Source organism: Astyanax mexicanus, chromosome 3, assembly GCF_023375975.1.
Source record: "Astyanax mexicanus isolate ESR-SI-001 chromosome 3, AstMex3_surface, whole genome shotgun sequence".
In the NCBI taxonomy this organism is placed as follows: Eukaryota; Metazoa; Chordata; class Actinopteri; order Characiformes; family Acestrorhamphidae; genus Astyanax; species Astyanax mexicanus.
The window spans coordinates 15,752,594-15,774,023 of NC_064410.1; the positions used below are offsets into that span (position 1 = coordinate 15,752,594).

General features: G+C 39.0%; 1 long non-coding RNA gene across 2 annotated transcripts; it reads right to left on the reverse strand.

The window, feature by feature from the left end:
* Positions 1-343: 343 nt before the first annotated feature.
* LOC125799431 (uncharacterized) lies at positions 344-8,762 on the reverse strand. 2 transcript variants are annotated; one of them, XR_007438334.1, is made up of 3 exons: positions 7,052-8,762; positions 763-1,093; positions 344-597 (listed from the first exon to the last, which is right to left on the reverse strand). It is a non-coding gene; the product is annotated as an uncharacterized LOC125799431 (long non-coding RNA). The 2 variants fall into 2 exon arrangements; XR_007438333.1 differs by having other exon boundaries at positions 344-687.
* Between the last annotated feature and the right edge of the window lie 12,668 nt (positions 8,763-21,430).

Sequence of the window (21,430 nt, forward strand, 5' to 3'; positions counted from 1 at the left end):
TAGAGTCCTCTAGCTACACATGAGAAAAACGACAAAATATTCCTAAATCATTTCAAAGACTTATTGAATCTGCCAATTATCAAGAGGCTGAGAGCTTTTCATAAATATGATATAAAATAGGTGGCGCTAGAGAGCTGATGAAAGACGAATTTACGAAATTCCAACTTACGGTCAAAGTATGGCCTAAGCCAAATAGCTCTGTAAAGTTTTAGGAGTTTTTAAACATCCTAACCCCTCCGAAACCCAGCGGGAAACTTTTTATTTTGCAACTTCCTGTCAAAATGGCCGACTTCCTGTTGGGCGGAGTCAAATAAAACCTAGTGATTCTTGTTGTTTATGAGGAGGTCAATGAGCGTACCAAAGTTGGTGCATGTTGGACAAACTTCATCCCGGCCACTGCCGACGTTTGGGGGCGCTATAGAGCTCCTGAACAACGCCAAAGTCCAGCCTCTATGGAAGTTTAAAATTTTCGCCGAGCTTGAGGTCTGTGCCAAAATGCGTGAGTTTTCGAGTATCGGAAATGCCTCAAAAATGGACGCAAAGAGGCAGAATAATAATAATAATAATAAACGGACCAAAAACAATAGGGCTTTGCACCTCCGGTGCAGGCTTCGCCTGCGCCTTCGGTGCTCGGGCCCTAATAATAATAATAATAATAAACGGACCAAAAACAATAGGGCTTTGCACCTCCGGTGCAGGCTTCGCCTGCGCCTTCGGTGCTCGGGCCCTAATAATCCTTCCAAAAACAATAGGGCTTTGCACCTCCGGTGCAGGCTTCGCCTGCGCCTTCGGTGCTCGGGCCCTAATAATAACGAGTTGTCCCCCTGTCACAGGGGGACGTAGGGCCCTCGCACAACAGCGCAAATCGTACCGGGCCAAACCGAGAAACCGGTAAAAGTAATTTTGAGGTCTTATTGAGTGTGCCAATTTTCAAGAGTTTTCTATCCTGTTAAACATGTGAAATATCCATTTAAAATACAGGTGGCGCTATGGCGCTGTTAAAATACATGTACTTGAAATTCTAATTCTACATCAAACAACAGCCTTAGATAAGCAGGCCGGTCAAATTTTGTGAGTTTTTCTCCGTTATAACCTCCTCAAAACACCTGTCATTATTGTTAAATTTTAGGAGTTTTCAAACATCTTAACCCCTCCAAAACCCAGCGGGAAACTTTTTATTTTGCAACTTCCTGTCAAAATGGCCGACTTCCTGTTGGGCGGAGTCAAATAAAACCTAGTGATTCTTGTTGTTTATGAGGAGGTCAATGAGCGTACCAAAGTTGGTGCACGTTGGACAAACTTCATCCCGGCCACTGCCGACGTTTGGGGGCGCTATAGAGCTCCTGAACAACGCCAAAGTCCAGCCTCTATGGAACTTTAACATTTTCGCCGAGCTTGAGGTCTGGGCCAAAATGCGTGAGTTTTCGAGTATCGGAAATGCCTCAAAAATGGACGCAAAGAGGCAGAATAATAATAATAACGAGTTGTCCCCCTGTCACAGGGGGACGTAGGGCCCTCGCACAACAGCGCAAATCGTACCGGGCCAAACCGAGAAACCGGTAAAAGTAATTTTGAGGTCTTATTGAGTGTGCCAATTTTCAAGAGTTTTCTATCCTGTTAAACATGTGAAATATCCATTTAAAATACAGGTGGCGCTATGGCGCTGTTAAAATACATGTATTTGAAATTCTAATTCTACATCAAAGAACAGCCTTAGATAAGCAGGCCGGTCAAATTTTGTGAGTTTTTCTCTGTTATAACCTCCTCAAAACACCTGGCATTTCCTAGGTTTTGACCTCCTGTTTTGATGTGGGATCTCAAAAATTCAACCATCTGCCATTTCGTCCTCGTTTGAGATATCGACTATTCCTTCACAATTTATCATCAGATATGTTCAATGTTTATTTTTACCAAATACCAAGAGAATTCAACTAATTTGCTAGGAGTAGTTTGACAATGTACACAAAAAATGTGTGTAAAATGCAGATATTTCAAAATGGCCGACTTCCTGTTGGGCGGAGTCAGTCCTACCAATGCTGAAAATGTGTGTAATGATGTCTTTTGTGTTTTTGCCAAGTTTCATGAATTTTCAAAAATCTGTTTTCTGACCGTGTCATGGTTTCACTTTGGTTTAGTGTTGCGTCTCTAGTGAATCAATTGCTCGCCATTGGGTCACCGTTTTACCGATCAACTAATCCTTTGGCAGTTATCATCAAATATGTCTGTTGTTCATTTACAGCGAAATAAGAGGTAATCTGACAAAGACTTTAGGAGCAGTTTAAATGAGTTTGTGAAAAATGTGTAAAAATATTACAAATTCCAATATGGCCGACTTCCTGTTGGGCGGAGCTAATACAAGCCAATTGCAAATATGTGCAGGGTCATACTATCTACACTCCTACCAAACTTTGAGAAGATTAGACAAATTTTGACACATCCACAGCTAATTTATTAAATGAACAAATTAGGGGGCGCTGTAGAGTCCGCTAGCTATACATGAAAAAATTGTCAAAATATTTGTTAAGGTGTTTTTAGGTCTTATGCAATCTGTCAATTTTCAAGAGGTTTTGAGCATTCCCGTAATGTCAAATATGCATTGAAACCTAGGTGGCGCTATAGAGCCAATGAAATACGTATATATGAAATTTTAATTTCAGATCAAACTACTGCTTAAATCAAGCAGGCCTGTAAATTTTCAAGAGTTTTCAACCTTTTTAACCTCCTCAAACACCTACTAACACCAGAATGTATTCACTTCCTGTTTTAACGGGGCATCTCAAGCAATTCAACTGTCCGCCATTTCGTCCTCGTTTAAGATATCGACTATTCCTTCGCAATTTACAATCAAGTATGTTAGTAGTTTATTACAGACAAATATCAAGAGTATTCAACAAATTCCCTAGGAGGAGTTCGACAAAGTATGCAAAAAATGTGTGTAAAACACACTTTTTTCAAAATGGCCGACTTCCTGTTGGGCGGAGTCAGTCTTACCAATGCTAAAAACGTGTCTTATGATGTCTCTTGTGTTTTTGCCAAGTTTCATGAATTTTCAATCATCTGTGTTATGACCGTGTCATGGTTTCACTTTTGTTTAGTGTTGCTTCTCCATTAAATTAATTGCCTGCCATTACGTCATCGTTTCAGCTATCGACTATTCCTTCGCAATTTATCACCACGTATGTCTGGAGCCTACCCACGCCCAATTTAGAGATAATCTGACAAAGACTCTAGGAGGAGTTTGAATGAGTTTGTGAAAAATGTGTAAAAATTCCACAAATTTCAAAATGGCCGACTTCCTGTTGGGCGGAGCTAATACCAGCCAATGGGTAATATGTGCGGGATGATACTCTCTATGTTGTTGCCAAAAATCTAGAATATTGGAGAAATTTTGAGACAGCTACAGCTAATTTAATGGCCTAAATAAAATAGGGGGCGCTGTAGAGTCATCTAGCTACACATGAGAAAAACGACAAAATATTTCTAAATCATTTCAAAGACTTATTGAATCTGCCAATTATCAAGAGGCTGAGAGCTTTTTATAAATGTGATATAAAATAGGTGGCGCTAGAGAGCTGATGAAACACGAATTTACGAAATTCCAACTGAAGGTCAAAGTTTGGCCTAAGCTAAATAGCTCTGTAAAATTTTAGGAGTTTTCAAACATCTTAACCCCTCCGAAACCCAGCGGGAAACTTTTTATTTTGCAACTTCCTGTCAAAATGGCCGACTTCCTGTTGGGCGGAGTCAAATAAATCAAATTGATCCTTGTTCTTTATGAGGAGGTCAATGAGCGTACCAAAGTTGGTGTACATTGGACAAACTTCATCCCGGCCACTGCCTACGTTTGGGGGCGCTATAGAGCTCCTGAACCACGCCTAAGTCCAGCCTCTATGGAACTTTAAAATTTTCGCCGAGCTTGAGGCCTGTGCCAAAATGCGTGAGTTTTCGAGTATCGGAAATGCCTCAAAAATGGACGCAAAGAGGCAAAATAATAATAACGAGTTGTCCCCCTGTCACAGGGGGACGTAGGGCCCTCGCACAACAGCGCAAATCGTACCGGGCCAAACCGAGAAACCGGTGAAAGTAATTTTGAGGTCTTATTAAGTGTGGTAATTTTCAAGAGTTTTCTATCCTGCCAAAAATGTGAAATACCCATTTAAAATACAGGTGGCGCTATAGAGCTGTTAAAACACATATATTTGAAATTCTAATTCTAGATCAAACAACAGCCTCAGATAAGCAGGCCGGTCAAAGTTTGTGAGCTTTTCTCTCTTATAACGTCCTCAAAACTCCTAGCATTACCTATGTGTCAACCTCCAGTTTTGATGTGGCATCTCAAACATTCAACCGTCCGCCATTCCCTCCTCGTTTAAGATATCGACTATTTCTTCACAATTTATCATCAGATATGTTCAATGTTTATATTTACCAAATACCAAGAGAATTCAAAAAAATTTCTAGGAGTAGTTTGACAACATACGCAAAAAATGTATGCAAAATTCAGATATTTCAAAATGGCCGACTTCCTGTTGGGCGGAGTCAGTCCTACCAATACTGAAAACGTGTCTAATGATGTCTCTTGTGTTTTTGCCAAGTTTCATGAATTTTTCATCATCTGTGTTCTGACTGTGTCATGGTTTCACTTTGGTTTAGTGTTGCGTCTCTATTCAATCAATTGCTCGCCATTACGTCACCGTTTTAGCGATCAACTATTCCTTTGGCAATTTTCATCAACTGTGTCTGATGTTCATTCTCAGCTAATTTAGAGGTAATCTGACAAAGACTTTAGGAGCAGTTTAAATGAGTTTGTGAAAAAAAGTGTAAAAAAATTACAAAATCCAATATGGCCGACTTCCTGTTGGGCGGAGCTAATACAAACCATTGCAAATATGTGCAGAGTCATAGTATCTACGCTCCTACCAAAATTTGAGAAGATTAGACAAATTGTGACACATCCAAAGCTAATTTATTAAACGAATGAATTAGGGGGCGCTATAGAGTCCGCTAGCTACACATGAAAAAATTATCACAATATTTGTAAAGTGTTTTTAGATCTTATGGAATCTGACAATTTTCAAGAGTTTTTGAGCATTTCCGTAATGTCAAATATGCATTGAAACCTAGGTGGCGCTATAGAGCCAATGAAATATGTATATATGAAATTTCAATTTTTAATCAAAGGACCGCTTAAATCAAGCAGGCCTGTAAAGTTTCGAGAGTGTTCAACCTGTTTAACCTCCTCAAACACCTACCAACACCAGAATGTATTTACTTCCTATTTTAATGGGGTATCTCCAGCAATTCAACTGTCCGCCATTTCATCCCCGTTTAAGATATCGACTATTCCTTCGCAATTTATCATCACGGATGGTAGTAGTTTATTGCTGACAAATATCAAGAGTATTCAACAAATTCCCTAGGAGGAGTTCGACAAAGTATGCAAAAAATGTGTGTAAAATGCACGTTTTTCAAAATGGCCGACTTCCTCTTGGGCGGAGTCAATCATATCAACACTGAAAATGTGTGTAATGATGTCTTTTATGTTTTTGCCAAGTTTCATGAATTTCCAAGCAGCTGTATTCTGACCATGCTAATGTTTCTATTTGGTTTAGTGTTGTGTCTCCATTAAATCAATTGCCCGCCATTACGTCATCGTTTCAGCTATCGACTATTCCTTCGCAATTTAGCACCATGTATGTCTGGAGACTATCCACAGACCATTTAGTTGTAATCTGACAAAGACTCTAGGAGGAGTTCGAATGAGTATGTGAAAAATGTTTAAAAAATTAACATTTTTCAAAATGGCCGACTTCCTGTTGGGCGGAGCTAATACATGCCAATGGGTATTATGTGTGGCATCGTAATATCTATGTTTCTACCAAAAATTTTGAACATTGGGGAAAATTTGAGACAGCTACCGCTAATTTATTAGCCTAAACCAAATAGGGGGCGCTGTAGAGTCATTTAGCACCACATTAGAAAAATGATTACATTTCTCGAAATCATTTAAAGGCATTATTGGGTCTGCTAATTTAGAAGAGGCTAAGAGCTTTCTATAAATGTCATATAAAATAGGTGGCGCTAGAGAGCTGATAAATTATGAATATGAAAAATTCCAATTTTACATCAAAGTACATCCTATGCCCAATAGGCCTGTGAAATTTTATGAGTTTTCGAACATCGTAACCCACCCAAAACACCACGGGAAACTTTTTATTTTGCGACTTCCTGCCAAAATGGCTGACTTCCTGTTAGGCGGAGTCAAATAAATCCAAGTGATTCTCGATCGGTATAATGAGGTCAATGAGCGTACCAAAGTTGGTGCACATTGGACAAACTTTATCCCGGCCACTGGCAACGTTTGGGGGCGCTATAGAGCTCCTGATCCACGCCCAAACCTGTGAACAATGTAATTTAAAATTTTTCACCGGCTTTGACGTCTGTGCCAAAATGCAAGAGTTTTCGAGTATCGGAAAGGCCTCAAAAATGGGCGCGAAGTTTGTAAATAAAAATAATAATAAACGGACCAAAAACAATAGGGCTTTGCACCTCCGGTGCAGGCTTCGCCTGCGCCTTCGGTGCTCGGGCCCTAATAATAATAATAATAATAAACGGACCAAAAACAATAGGGCTTTGCACCTCCGGTGCAGGCTTCGCCTGCGCCTTCGGTGCTCGGGCCCTAATAATAATAAACGGACCAAAAACAATAGGGCTTTGCACCTCCGGTGCAGGCTTCGCCTGCGCCTTCGGTGCTCGGGCCCTAATAATAACGAGTTGTCCCCCTGTCACAGGGGGACGTAGGGCCCTCGCACAACAGCGCAAATCGTACCGGGCCGAACCGAGAATCCAGTAAAAGTAATTTTGAGGTCTTATTGAGTGTGCCAATTTTCAAGAGTTTTCTATCCTGTTAAACATGTGAAATATCCATTTAAAATACAGGTGGCGCTATGGCGCTGTTAAAATACATGTATTTGAAATTCTAATTCTACATCAAACAACAGCCTTAGATAAGCAGGCTGGTCAAATTTTGTGAGTTTTTCTCCGTTATAACCTCCTCAAAACACCTGGCATTACCTAGGTTTTCACCTCCTGTTTTGATGTGGGATCTCAAAAATTCAACCATCTGCCATTTCGTCCTCGTTTGAGATATCGACTATTTCTTCACAATTTATCATCAGATATGTTCAATGTTTATTTTTACCAAATACCAAGAGAATTCATCAAATTTGCTAGGAGTAGTTTTACAATGTACACAAAAAATGTGTGTAAAATGCAGATATTTCAAAATGGCCGACTTCCTGTTGGGCGGAGTCAGTCCTACCAATGCTGAAAATGTGTGTAATGATGTCTTTTGTGTTTTTGCCAAGTTTCATGAATTTTCAATAATCTGTTTTCTGACCATGTCATGGTTTCACTTTGGTTTAGTGTTGCGTCTCTAGTGACTCAATTGCTCGCCATTGGGTCACCGTTTTACCGATCAACTAATCCTTTGGCAATTATCATCAAATATGTCTGTTGTTCATTTACAGCGAAATAAGAGGTAATCTGACAAAGACTTTAGGAGCAGTTTAAATTAGTTTGTGAAAAATTTGTAAAAATATTACAAATTCCAATATGGCCGACTTCCTGTTGGGCGGAGCTAATACAAGCCAATTGCAAATATGTGCAGGGTCATACTATCTACGATCCTACCAAAATTTGAGAAGATTAGACAAATTTTGACACATCCACAGCTAATTTATTAAACAAACGAATTAGGGGGCGCTGTAGAGTCTGCTAGCTATACATGAAAAAAATGTCAAAATATTTGTAAAGTGTTTTTAGGTCTTATGCAATCTGTCAATTTTCAAGAGGTTTTGAGCATTCCCGTAATGTCAAATATGCATTGAAACCTAGGTGGCGCTATAGAGCCAATGAAATACGTATACAAGAAATTTTAATTTCAGATGAAAGTACTGCTTAGTTCAAGCAGGCCTGTAAATTTTCGAGAGTTTTCAACCTTTTTAACCTCCTTTTAACACCTACTAACACCAGAATGTATTCACTTCCTGTTTTAATGGGGCATCTCAAGCAGTTCAACTGTCCGCCATTTCGTCCTCGTTTAAGATATCGACTATTCCTTCGCAATTTATCATCACGGATGGTAGTAGTTTTTTGCTGACAAATATCAAGAGTATTCAACAAATTCCCTAGGAGGAGTTCGACAAAGTATGCAAAAAATGTGTGTAAAATGCACATATTTCAAAATGGCCGACTTCCTGTTGGGCGGAGTCAATCATTCCAATACTAAAAACGTGTCTTATGATGTCTCTTGTGTTTTTACCAAGTTTCATGATTTTTCATTTTGTCATGGTTTCACTTTGGTCTAGTGTTGCGTCTCCATTAAATTAATTGTCCGCCATTACGTCATCGTTTCAGCTATCGACTATTCCTTCGCAATTTATCACCATGTATGTCTGGAGCCTATCCACACCAAATTTAGAGGTAATATGACAAAGACTCTAGGAGGAGTTTGAATGAGTTCGTGAAAAATGTGTAAAAATTCCACAAATTTCAAAATGGCCGACTTCCTGTTGGGCAGAGCTAGTACAAGCCAATGGGTAATATGTGCGGGATGATAGTTTCTATGTTGTTGCCAAAAATCGAGAATATTGGAGAAATTTTGAGACAGCTACAGCTAATTTAATGGCCTAAACAAAATAGGGGGCGCTGTAGAGTCCTCTAGCTACACATGAGAAAAACGACAAAATATTCCTAAATCATTTCAAAGACTTATTGAATCTGCCAATTATCAAGAGGCTGAGAGCTTTTCATAAATATGATATAAAATAGGTGGCGCTAGAGAGCTGATGAAAGACGAATTTACGAAATTCCAACTTACGGTCAAAGTAAGGCATAAGCCAAATAGCTCTGTAAAATTTTAGGAGTTTTCAAACATCCTAACCCCTCCGAAACCCAGCGGGAAACTTTTTATTTTGCAACTTCCTGTCAAAATGGCCGACTTCCTGTTGGGCGGAGTCAAATAAAACCTAGTGATTCTTGTTGTTTATGAGGAGGTCAATGAGCGTACCAAAGTTGGTGCACATTGGACAAACTTCATCCCAGCCACTGCCGACGTTTGGGGGCGCTATAGAGCTCCTGAACAACGCCAAAGTCCAGCCTCTATGGAACTTTAAAATTTTCGCCGAGCTTGAGGTCTGTGCCAAAATGCGTGAGTTTTCGAGTATCGGAAATGCCTCAAAAATGGACGCAAAGAGGCAGAATAATAATAATAATAACGAGTTGTCCCCCTGTCACAGGGGGACGTAGGGCCCTCGCACAACAGCGCAAATCGTACCGGGCCAAACCGAGAAACCGGTGAAAGTAATTTTAAGGTCTTTTTGAGTGTGCCAATTTTCAAGAGTTTTCTATCATGTTAAACGTGAAATATCAATTTAAAATAACGGTGGCGCTATAGCGCTGTTAAAATACATGTATTTGAAATTCTAATTCTACATCAAACAACAGCCTCAGATAAGCAGGCCGGTCAAATTTTGTGAGTTTTTCTCCGTTATAACCTCCTCAAAACACCTGGCATTACCTAGGTTTTGACCTCCTGTTTTGATGTGGCATCTCACAAATTCAACCATCTGCCATTTCGTCCTCGTTTGAGATATCGACTATTCCTTCACAATTTATCATCAGATATGTTCAATGTTTATTTTTACCAAATACCAAGAGAATTCAACAAATTTGCTAGGAGTAGTTTGACAATATACACAAAAAAATGTGTGTAAAATGCAGATATTTTAAAATGGCCGACTTCCTGTTGGGCGGAGTCAGTCCTACCAATGCTGAAAATGTGTGTAATGATGTCTTTTGTGTTTTTGCCAAGTTTCATGAATTTTCAATAATCTGTTTTCTGACCATGTCATGGTTTCACTTTGGTTTAGTGTTGCGTCTCTAGTGAATCAATTGCTTGCCATTGGGTCACTGTTTTACCGATCGACTAATCCTTTGGCAGTTATCATCAAATGTGTCTGTTGTTCATTTACAGCGAAATAAGAGGTAATGTGACAAAGACTTTAGAAGCAGTTTAAATGAGTTTGTGAAAAATGTGTAAAAATATTACAAATTCCAATATGGCCGACTTCCTGTTGGGCGGAGCTAATACAAGCCAATTGCAAATATGTGCAGGGTCATACTACCTACGATCCTACCAAAATTTGAGAAGATTAGACAAATTTTGACACATCCACAGCTAATTTATTAAACGAATGACTTAGGGGGCGCTGTAGAGTCCGCTAGCTATACATGAAAAAATTGTCAAAATATTTGTAAAGTGTTTTTAGGTCTTATGCAATCTGTCAATTTTCAAGAGGTTTTGAGCATTCCCGTAATGTCTAATATGCATTGAAACCTAGGTGGCGCTATGGAGCCAAATATAATACGTATATATGAAATTTTAATTTCAGATCAAAGTACTGCTTAAATCAAGCAGGCCTGTAAATTTTCGAGAGTTTTCAACCTTTTTAACCTCCTCAAACACCTACTAACACCAGAATGTATTCACTTCCTGTTTTAACGGGGCATCTCAAGCAGTTCAAATGTCCGCTATTTCGTCCTCATTTAAGATATCGACTATTCCTTCGCAATTTATCATCACGGATGGTAGTAGTTTATTGCTGACAAATATCAAGAGTATTCAACAAATTCCCTAGGAGGAGTTTGACAAAGTATGCAAAAAATGTGTGTAAAATGCACGTGTTTCAAAATGGCCGACTTCCTGTTGGGCGGAGTCAATCATATCAACACTGAAAATGTGTGTAATGATGTCTTTTATGTTTTTGCCAAGTTTCATGAATTTCCAAGCAGCTGTATTCTGACCATGCTAATGTTTCTATTTGGTTTAGTGTTGTGTCTCCATTAAATCAATTGACTGCCATTACGTCATCGTTTCAGCTATCGACTATTCCTTCGCAATTTAGCACCAGGTATGTCTGGAGACTATCCACAGACCATTTAGTTGTAATCTGACAAAGACTCTAGGAGGAGTTCGAATGAGTATGTGAAAAATGTTTAAAAATTTAACATTTTTCAAAATGGCCGACTTCCTGTTGGGCGGAGCTAATACATGCCAATGGGTACTATGTGTGGCATCGTAATATCTATGTTTCTACCAAAAATCTTGAACTTTGGGGAAAATTTGAGACAGCTACCGCTAATTTATTAGCCTAAACCAAATAGGGGGCGCTGTAGAGTCATTTAGCACCACATTAGAAAAACGATTACATTTCTCGAAATCATTTAAAGGCATTATTGGGTATGCTAATTTAGAAGAGGCTAAGAGCTTTCTATAAATGTCATATAAAATAGGTGGCGCTAGAGAGCTGATAAATTATGAATATGAAAAATTCCAATTTTAAATCAAAGTACAGCCTATGCCCAATAGGCCTGTGAAATTTTATGAGTTTTCGAACATCGTAACCCACCCAAAACACCACGGGAAACTTTTTATTTTGCGACTTCCTGCCAAAATGGTCGACTTCCTGTTAGGCGGAGTCAAATAAATCCAAGTGATTCTTGATCGGTATAATGAGTTCAATGAGCGTACCAAAGTTGGGGCACATTGGACAAACTTTATCCCGGCCACTGGCAACGTTTGGGGGCGCTATAGAGCTCCTGATCAACGCCCAAGCCCAGGAACTATGAAATTTTAAATTTTTCACCGGCTTTGACGTCTGTGCCAAAATTCAAGAGTTTTCGAGTATCAGAAAGGCCTCAAAAATGGGCGCGAAGTTTAAAAATAAAAATAATAATAATAATAATAATAAACGGACCAAAAACAATAGGGCTTTGCACCTCCGGTGCAGGCTTCGCCTGCGCCTTCGGTGCTCGGGCCCTAATAAATAACGAGTTGTCCCCCTGTCACAGGGGGACGTAGGGCCCTCGCACAACAGCGCAAATCGTACCGGGCCAAACCGAGAATCCGGTAAAAGTAATTTTGAGGTCTTATTGAGTGTGCCAATTTTCAAGAGTTTTCTATCCTGTTAAACATGTGAAATATCCATTTAAAATACAGGTGGCGCTATGGCGCTGTTAAAATACATGTATTTGAAATTTTAATTCTACATCAAACAACAGCCTTAGATAAGCAGGCTGGTCAAATTTTGTGAGTTTTTCTCCGTTATAACCTCCTCAAAACACCTGGCATTACCTAGGTTTTCACCTCCTCTTTTGATGTGGGATCTCAAAAATTCAACCATCTGCCATTTCGTCCTCGTTTGAGATATCGACTATTCCTTCACAATTTATCATCAGATATGTTCAATGTTTATTTTTACCAAATACCAAGAGAATTCATCAAATTTGCTAGGAGTAGTTTGACAATGTACACAAAAAATGTGTGTAAAATGCAGATATTTCAAAATGGCCGACTTCCTGTTGGGCGGAGTCAGTCCTACCAATGCTGAAAATGTGTGTAATGATGTCTTTTGTGTTTTTGCCAAGTTTCATGAATTTTCAATAATCTGTTTTCTGACCATGTCATGGTTTCACTTTGGTTTAGTGTTGCGTCTCTAGTGACTCAATTGCTCGCCATTGGGTCACCGTTTTACCGATCAACTAATCCTTTGGCAGTTATCATCAAATATGTCTGTTGTTCATTTACAGCGAAACAAGAGGTAATCTGACAAAGACTTTAGGAGCAGTTTAAATGAGTTTGTGAAAAATGTGTAAAAATATTACAAATTCCAATATGGCCGACTTCCTGTTGGGCGGAGCTAATACAAGCCAATTGCAAATATGTGCAGGGTCATACTATCTACGATCCTACCAAAATTTGAGAAGATTAGACAAATTTTGACACATCCACAGCTAATTTATTAAATGAACAAATTAGGGGGCGCTGTAGAGTCCGCTAGCTATACATGAAAAAATTGTCAAAATATTTGTAAAGTGTTTTTAGGTCTTATGCAATCTGTCAATTTTCAAGAGGTTTTGAGCATTCCCGTAATGTCAAGTATGCATTGAAACCTAGGTGGCGCTATAGAGCCAATGAAATACGTATACAAGAAATTTTAATTTCAGATTAAACTACTGCTTAAATCAAGCAGGCCTGTAAATTTTCGAGAGTTTTCAACCTTTTTAACCTCCTCAAACACCTACTAACACCAGAATGTATTCACTTCCTGTTTTAACGGGGCATCTCAAGCAATTCAACTGTCCGCCATTTCGTCCTCGTTTAAGATATCGACTATTCCTTCGCAATTTACAATTAAGTATGTTAGCAGTTTATTACAGACAAATATCAAGAGTATTCAACAAATTCCCTAGGAGGAGTTCGACAAAGTATGCAAAAAATGTGTGTAAAACACACTTTTTTCAAAATGGCCGACTTCCTGTTGGGCGGAGTCAGTCTTACCAATACTAAAAACGTGTCTTATGATGTCTCTTGTGTTTTTGCCAAGTTTCATGAATTTTCAATCATCTGTGTTATGACCGTGTCATGGTTTCACTTTTGTTTAGTGTTGCGTCTCCATTAAATTAATTGTCCACCATTACGTCATCAATTCAGCTATCGACTATTCCTTCGCAATTTATCACCATGTATGTCTGGAGCCTATCCACACCAAATTTAGAGGTAATATGACAAAGACTCTAGGAGGAGTTTGAATGAGTTCGTGAAAAATGTGTAAAAATTCCACAAATTTCAAAATGGCCGACTTCCTGTTGGGTGGAGCTAGTACAAGCCAATGGGTAATATGTGCGGGATGATAGTTTCTATGTTGTTGCCAAAAATCGAGAATATTGGAGAAATTTTGAGACAGCTACAGCTAATTTAATGGCCTAAACAAAATAGGGGGCGCTGTAGAGTCCTCTAGCTACACATGAGAAAAACGACAAAATATTCCTAAATCATTTCAATGACTTATTGAATCTGCCAATTATCAAGAGGCTGAGAGCTTTTCATAAATATGATATAAAATAGGTGGCGCTAGAGAGCTGTTGAAAGACGAATTTACGAAATTCCAACTTACGGTCAAAGTATGGCGTAAGCCAAATAGCTCTGTAAAATTTTAGGAGTTTTCAAACATCCTAACCCCTCTGAAACCCAGCGGGAAACTTTTTATTTTGCAACTTCCTGTCAAAATGGCCGACTTCCTGTTGGGCGGAGTCAAATAAAACCTAGTGATTCTTGTTGTTTATGAGGAGGTCAATGAGCGTATCAAAGTTGGTGCACGTTGGACAAACTTCATCCCGGCCACTGCCGACGTTTGGGGGCGCTATAGAGCTCCTGAACTACGCCAAAGTCCAGCCTCTATGGAACTTTACAATTTTCGCCGAGCTTGAGGTCTGTGCCAAAATGCGTGAGTTTTCGAGTATCGGAAATGCCTCAAAAATGGACGCAAAGAGGCAGAATAATAATAATAATAATAATAATAACGAGTTGTCCCCCTGTCACAGGGGGACGTAGGGCCCTCGCACAACATCGCAAATCGTACTGGGCCAAACCGAGAAACCGGTAAAAGTAATTTTAAGGTCCTATTGAGTGTGCCAATTTTCAAGACTTTTTTATCCTGTTAAACATGTGAAATATCCATTTAAAATACAGGTGGCGCTATAGCACTGTTAAAATACATGTATTTTAAATTCTAATTCTACATCAAACAACAGCCTCAGATAAGCAGGCCGGTCAAATTTTGTGAGTTTTTCTCCGTTATAACCTCCTCAAAACACCTGGCATTACCTAGGTTTTGACCTCCTGTTTTGATGTGGCATCTCACAAATTCAACCATCTGCCATTTCGTCCTCGTTTGAGATATCGACTATTCCTTCACAATTTATCATCAGATATATTCATTGTTTATTTTTACCAAATACCAAGAGAATTCAAAAAATTTGCTAGGAGTAGTTTGACAATATACACAAAAAATGTGTGTAAAATGCAGATATTTCAAAATGGCCGACTTCCTGTTGGGCGGAGTCAGTCCTACCAATACTGAAAATGTGTGTAATGATGTCTTTTGTGTTTTTGCCAAGTTTCATGAATTTTCAATAATCTGTTTTCTGACCGTGTCATGGTTTCACTTTGGTTGAGTGTTGCGTCTCTAGTGAATCAATTGCTTGCCATTGGGTCACCGTTTTACCGATCAACTAATCCTTTGGCAGTTATCATCAAATATGTCTGTTGTTCATTTACAGCGAAATAAGAGGTAATCTGACAAAGACTTTAGGAGCAGTTTAAATTAGTTTGTGAAAAATTTGTAAAAATATTACAAATTCCAATATGGCCGACTTCCTGTGGGGCGGAGCTAATACAAGCCAATTGCAAATATGTGCAGGGTCATACTATCTACGATCCTACCAAAATTTGAGAAGATTAGACAAATTTTGACACATCCACAGCTAATTTATTAAACAAACGAATTAGGGGGCGCTGTAGAGTCCGCTAGCTATACATGAAAAAATTGTCAAAATATTTGTAAAGTGTTTTTAGGTCTTATGCAATCTGTCAATTTTCAAGAGGTTTTGAGCATTCCCGTAATGTCAAATATGCATTGAAACCTAGGTGGCGCTATAGAGCCAATGAAATACGTATACAAGAAATTTTAATTTCAGATGAAAGTACTGCTTAATTCAAGCAGGCCTGTAAATTTTCGAGAGTTTTCAACCTTTTTAACCTCCTCAAACACCTAATAACACCAGAATGTATTCACTTCCTGTTTTAATGGGGCATCTCAAGCAGTTCAACTGTCCGCCATTTCGTCCTCGTTTAAGATATCGACTATTCCTTCGCAATTTATCATCACGGATGGTAGTAGTTTTTTGCTGACAAATATCAAGAGTATTCAACAAACTCCCTAGGAGGAGTTCGACAAAGTATGCAAAAAATGTGTGTAAAATGCACATATTTCAAAATGGCCGACTTCCTGTTGGGCGGAGTCAATCATTCCAATACTAAAAACGTGTCTTATGATGTCTCTTGTGTTTTTACCAAGTTTCATGATTTTTCAATCATCTGTTTTATGACCGTGTCATGGTTTCACTTTGGTCTAGTGTTGCGTCTCCATTAAATTAATTGTCCGCCATTACGTCATCGTTTCAGCTATCGACTATTCCTTCGCAATTTATCACCATGTATGTCTGGAGCCTATCCACACCAAATTTAGAGGTAATATGACAAAGACTCTAGGAGGAGTTTGAATGAGTTCGTGAAAAATGTGTAAAAATTCCACAAATTTCAAAATGGCCGACTTCCTGTTGGGCAGAGCTAGTACAAGCCAATGGGTAATATGTGCGGGATGATAGTTTCTATGTTGTTGCCAAAAATCGAGAATATTGGAGAAATTTTGAGACAGCTACAGCTAATTTAATGGCCTAAACAAAATAGGGGGCGCTGTAGAGTCCTCTAGCTACACATGAGAAAAACAACAAAATATTCCTAAATCATTTCAAAGACTTATTGAATCTGCCAATTATCAAGAGGCTGAGAGCTTTTCATAAATATGATATAAAATAGGTGGCGCTAGAGAGCTGATGAAAGACGAATTTACGAAATTCCAACTTACGGTCAAAGTATGGCCTAAGCCAAATAGCTCTGTAAAATTTTAGGAATTTTCAAACATCCTAACCCCTCTGAAACCCAGCGGGAAACTTTTTATTTTGCAACTTCCTGTCAAAATGGCCGACTTCCTGTTGGGCGGAGTCAAATAAAAACTAGTGATTCTTGTTGTTTATGAGGAGGTCAATGAGCGTACCAAAGTTGGTGCACGTTGGACAAACTTCATCCCGGCCACTGCCGACGTTTGGGGGCGCTATAGAGCTCCTGAACAACGCCAAAGTCCAGCCTCTAAGGAACTTTAAAATTTTCGCCGAGCTTGAGGTCTGTGCCAAAATGCGTGAGTTTTCGAGTATCGGAAATGCCTCAAAAATGGACGCAAAGAGGCAGAATAATAATAACGAGTTGTCCCCCTGTCACAGGGGGACGTAGGGCCCTCGCACAACAGCGCAAATCGTACCGGGCCAAACCGAGAAACCGGTAAAAGTAATTTTAAGGTCTTATTGAGTGTGCCAATTTTCAAGAGTTTTCTATCCTGTTAAACATGTGAAATATCCATTTAAAATACAGGTGGCGCTATAGCGCTGTTAAAATACATGTATTTGAAATTCTAATTCTACATCAAACAACAGCCTTAGATAAGCAGGCCAGTCAAATTTTGTGAGTTTTTCTTCGTTATAACCTCCTCAAAACACCTAGCATTACCTAGGTTTTCACCTCCTGTTTCGAGGTGGCATCTCAAAAATTCAACAGTCCGCCATTTCGTCCTGGTTTGAGATATCGACTATTCCTTTACAATTTATCATCAGATATGTTAAATGTTTATTTTTACCAAATACCAAGAGAATTCAACAAATTTGGTAGGAGTAGTTTGACAATGCACACAAAAAATGTGTGTAAAATGCAGATATTTCAAAATGGCCGACTTCCTGTTGGGCAGAGTCAGTCCTACCAATGCTGAAAATGTGTGTAATGATGTCTTTTGTGTTTTTGCCAAGTTTCATGAATTTTCAATAATCTGTTTTCTGACCGTGTCATGGTTTCACTTTGGTTTAGTGTTGCGTCTCTAGTGAATCAATTGCTCGCCATTGGGTCACCGTTTTACCGATCAACTAATCCTTTGGCAGTTATCATCAAATATGTCTGTTGTTCATTTACAGCGAAACAAGAGGTAATCTGACAAAGACTTTAGGAGCAGTTTAAATTAGTTTGTGAAAAATTTGTAAAAATATTACAAATTCCAATATGGCCGACTTCCTGTTGGGCGGAGCTAATACAAGCCAATTGCAAATATGTGCAGGGTCATACTGTCTACGATCCTACCAAAATTTGAGAAGATTAGACAAATTTTGACACATCCACAGCTAATTTATTAAACAAACGAATTAGGGGGCGCTGTAGAGTCCGCTAGCTATACATGAAAAAATTGTCAAAATATTTGTAAAGTGTTTTTAGGTCTTATGCAATCTGTCAATTTTCAAGAGGTTTTGAGCATTCCCGTAATGTCAAATATGCATTGAAACCTAGGTGGCGCTACAGAGCCAATGAAATACGTATACAAGAAATTTTAATTTCAGATGAAAGTACTGCTTAATTCAAGCAGGCCTGTAAATTTTCGAGAGTTTTCAACCTTTTTAACCTCCTCAAACACCTACTAACACCAGAATGTATTCACTTCCTGTTTTAATGGGGCATCTCAAGCAGTTCAACTGTCCGCCATTTCGTCCTCGTTTAAGATATCGACTATTCCTTCGCAATTTATCATCACGGATGGTAGTAGTTTTTTGCTGACAAATATCAAGAGTATTCAACAAATTCCCTAGGAGGAGTTCGACAAAGTATGCAAAAAATGTGTGTAAAATGCACATATTTCAAAATGGCCGACTTCCTGTTGGGCGGAGTCAATCATTCCAATACTAAAAACGTGTCTTATGATGTCTCTTGTGTTTTTACCAAGTTTCATGATTTTTCAATCATCTGTTTTATGACCGTGTCATGGTTTCACTTTGGTCTAGTGTTGTGTCTCCATTAAATTAATTGTCCGCCATTACGTCATCGTTTCAGCTATCGACTATTCCTTCGCAATTTATCACCATGTATGTCTGGAGCCTATCCACACCAAATTTAGAGGTAATATGACAAAGACTCTAGGAGGAGTTTGAATGAGTTGGTGAAAAATGTGTAAAAATTCCACAAATTTCAAAATGGCCGACTTCCTGTTGGGCGGAGCTAGTACAAGCCAATGGGTAATATGTGCGGGATGATAGTTTCTATGTTGTTGCCAAAAATCGAGAATATTGGAGAAATTTTGAGACAGCTACAGCTAATTTAATGGCCTAAACAAAATAGGGGGCGCTGTAGAGTCCTCTAGCTACACATGAGAAAAATGACAAAATATTCCTAAATCATTTCAAAGACTTATTGAATCTGCCAATTATCAAGAGGCTGAGAGCTTTTCATAAATATGATATAAAATAGGTGGCGCTAGAGAGCTGATGAAAGACGAATTTACGAAATTCCAACTTACGGTCAAAGTATGGCCTAAGCCAAATAGCTCTGTAAAATTTTAGGAGTTTTCAAACATCCTAACCCCTCCGAAACCCAGCGGGAAACTTTTTATTTTGCAACTTCCTGTCAAAATGGCCGACTTCCTGTTGGGCGGAGTCAAATAAAACCTAGTGATTCTTGTTGTTTATGAGGAGGTCAATGAGCGTACCAAAGTTGGTGCACGTTGGACAAACTTCATCCCGGCCACTGCCGACGTTTGGGGGCGCTATAGAGCTCCTGAACAACGCCAAAGTCCAGCCTCTATGGAACTTTAAAATTTTCGCCGAGCTTGAGGTCTGTGCCAAAATGCGTGAGTTTTCGAGTATCGGAAATGCCTCAAAAATGGACGCAAAGAGGCAGAATAATAATAATAATAATAATAATAATAAACGGACCAAAAACAATAGGGCTTTGCACCTCCGGTGCAGGCTTCGCCTGCGCCTTCGGTGCTCGGGCCCTAATAATAATAATAAACGGACCAAAAACAATAGGGCTTTGCACCTCCGGTGCAGGCTTCGCCTGCGCCTTCGGTGCTCGGGCCCTAATAATAAACGGACCAAAAACAATAGGGCTTTGCACCTCCGGTGCAGGCTTCGCCTGCGCCTTCGGTGCTCGGGCCCTAATAACGAGTTGTCCCCCTGTCACAGGGGGACGTAGGGCCCTCGCACAACAGCGCAAATCGTACCGGGCCAAACCGAGAAACGGGTGAAAGTAATTTTGAGGTCTTATTAAGTGTGGTAATTTTCAAGAGTTTTCTATCCTGCCAAAAATGTGAAATACCCATTTAAAATACAGGTGGCGCTATAGAGCTGTTAAAACACATATATTTGAAATTCTAATTCTAGATCAAACAACAGCCTCAGATAAGCAGGCCGGTCAAAGTTTGTGAGCTTTTCTCTCTTATAACGTCCTCAAAACTCCTAGCATTACCTATGTGTCAACCTCCAGTTTTGATGTGGCATCTCAAACATTCAACCGTCCGCCATTCCCTTCTCGTTTAAGATATCGACTATTTCTTCACAATTTATCATCAGATATGTTCAATGTTTATTTTTACCAAATACCAAGAGAATTCAACAAAATTTCTAGGAGTAGTTTGACAACATACGCAAAAAATGTATGTAAAATTCAGATATTTCAAAATGGCCGACTTCCTGTTGGGCGGAGTCAGTCCTACCAATACTGAAAACGTGTCTAATGATGTCTCTTGTGTTTTTGCCAAGTTTCATGAATTTTTAATCAACTGTGTTCTGACTGTGTCATGGTTTCACTTTGGTTTAGTGTTGCGTCTCTAGTCAATCAATTGCTCGCCATTACGTCACCGTTTTAGCGATCAACTATTCCTTTGGCAATTTTCATCAACTGTGTCTGATGTTCATTCTCAGCTACTTTAGAGGTAATCTGACAAAGACTTTAGGAGCAGTTTAAATGAGTTTGTGAAAAAAAGTGTAAAAAAATTACAAAATCCAATATGGCCGACTTCCTGTTGGGCGGAGCTAATACAAACCAATTGCAAATATGTGCAGAGTCATAGTATCTACGCTCCTACCAAAATTTGAGAAGATTAGACAAATTGTGACACATCCACAGCTAATTTATTAAACGAATGAATTAGGGGGCGCTATAGAGTCCGCTAGCTACACATGAAAAAATTATCACAATATTTGTAAAGTGTTTTTAGATCTTATGGGATCTGACAGTTTTCAAGAGTTTTTGAGCATTTCCGTAATGTCAAATATGCATTGAAACCTAGGTGGCGCTATAGAGCCAATGAAATATGTATATATGAAATTTAAATTTTTAATCAAAGGACCGCTTAAATCAATCAGGCCTGTAAAGTTTCGTGAGTGTTCAACCTGTTTAACCTCCTCAAACACCTACTAACACCAGAATGTATTTACTTCCTATTTTAATGGGGTATCTCAAGCAATTCAACTGTCCGCCATTTCGTCCTCGTTTAAGATATCGACTATTCCTTCGCAATTTATCATCACGGATGGTAGTAGTTTATTGCTGACAAATATCAAGAGTATTCAACAAATTCCCTAGGAGGAGTTCGACAAAGTATGCAAAAAATGTGTGTAAAATGCACGTTTTTCAAAATGGCCGACTTCCTGTTGGGCGGAGTCAATCATATCAACACTGAAAACGTGTGTAATGATGTCTTTTATGTTTTTGCCAAGTTTCATGAATTTCCAAGCAGCTGTGTTCTGACCATGCTAATGTTTCTATTTGGTTTAGTGTTGTGTCTGTATTAAATCAACTGCCCGCCATTACGTCATCGTTTCAGCTATCGACTATTCCTTCGCAATTTAGCACCACATATGTCTGGAGACTATCCAC